The 1,222-nt window shown below is 51.5% G+C and overlaps 1 protein-coding gene across 2 annotated transcripts in view; it reads right to left on the bottom strand.

Annotated features, from left to right (window-relative positions):
* CD5 (CD5 molecule) overlaps positions 1-1,222 on the bottom strand; it is a 26,361-nt gene that overhangs the window by 11,916 nt on the left and 13,223 nt on the right. The window lies entirely within an intron of this gene.

Here is a 1,222-nt window from a genome sequence, read left to right on the forward strand (position 1 = left end):
TGTGTGTGGGGTGTGTGGGGTGTGTGTGGTGTGTGTGGTGTGTGGGGTGTGTGTGTGGTGTGTGTGGGGTGTGTGTGTGGGGTGTGTGTGTGGGGGGGTGTGTGGGGTGTGTGTGGGGTGTGTGTGGGGGTGTGTGTGGGGTGTGTGTGTGTTTGTGCATAAAGAGCTTCTTGAAGAATATACAAGAAACAAATAAACGTGGTCGTTACCTGGGATGTTGGGGTCCACGTGGGGGTGACTGGGATAGACGGGAATAGAGATGGAAGTGAGACTCTTCACTATAGATCTTTATATATTTTTTAAATTTTTGAGCTGGATGAATGTGTCACCGATTCAAGAAATTTTTAGAAATGTGAAAGGCTCTTCCAAGTGATTCTGAGGGGAGGTTTTCCCTGCTCGGGAACCATGGGTCCGGCTGCCCTTTTCTTCCGACGAGGACAGTCTGGGGCCAAAGCTGAGGGCCAGGGCTTGCCAAAGACACTTGGCTAGTTAGAGGCAGAACGAGCGCGTCTCAACACCTAACATTGGTGGGGCGCTTTGCAGTCTGGCTGCCCAGCGAGCTGGCTCATTGCAGCTTCACCAGGCAAGAGATTTTCTGCCCATTTCACAGCTGGGGAAACTGGGGCTCAAGGAGGTCAAGCAGTGTGCCAAAGCTTGGAGCCAGGATGTCAGTGCAGGGTCCAGGTCGTGCTTAGGGCCTGCTAAGGCCCCTGTCACTCCCTCTGGCTGCACAGTGGCATCTCAAGACCCTTCAGCCACAATTCTCCCCAGATACAGTCAGCCCGGCGTTATCCCAGTCAATGTGAAGGAGAGGTCTGTGGTGAAATGAGGGTGCAAACTGCTGGGTTAAAAAGTGTAATAATTTCTTAGCTGCAGGATTTCTCAGAGCCTTGACCAGGCCAGTGTACACTGTCAGTCTCCAGTGGGAGATGCGGTGTTGCCTGCTCTTTGTCCAACGTGCTCCATGGAACCCTATTTGGGAAACAGTCTCTCTGACTAAAGTCCAGCCTCTAAGGCTGGACATTCCACACACCTCACAATCAGTCCTCTGCAGACTCCCCTCTAAACATCTTTGGAGTGTCTGTCAGGATTGGGTAGGAAATAGGACTTTGCAAGGTGCATTTATGAGCTGGAATGTTTTCTGTGCGTGGTGAGTGGGTCGTAGTAATAATTATCATGAGATTTGGCATTTGTGGGTGATTTACGGCTGTTGAGGGCACCC

This window comes from Piliocolobus tephrosceles, chromosome 13, assembly GCF_002776525.5.
Source record: "Piliocolobus tephrosceles isolate RC106 chromosome 13, ASM277652v3, whole genome shotgun sequence".
NCBI classification, from domain to species: domain Eukaryota; kingdom Metazoa; phylum Chordata; class Mammalia; order Primates; family Cercopithecidae; genus Piliocolobus; species Piliocolobus tephrosceles.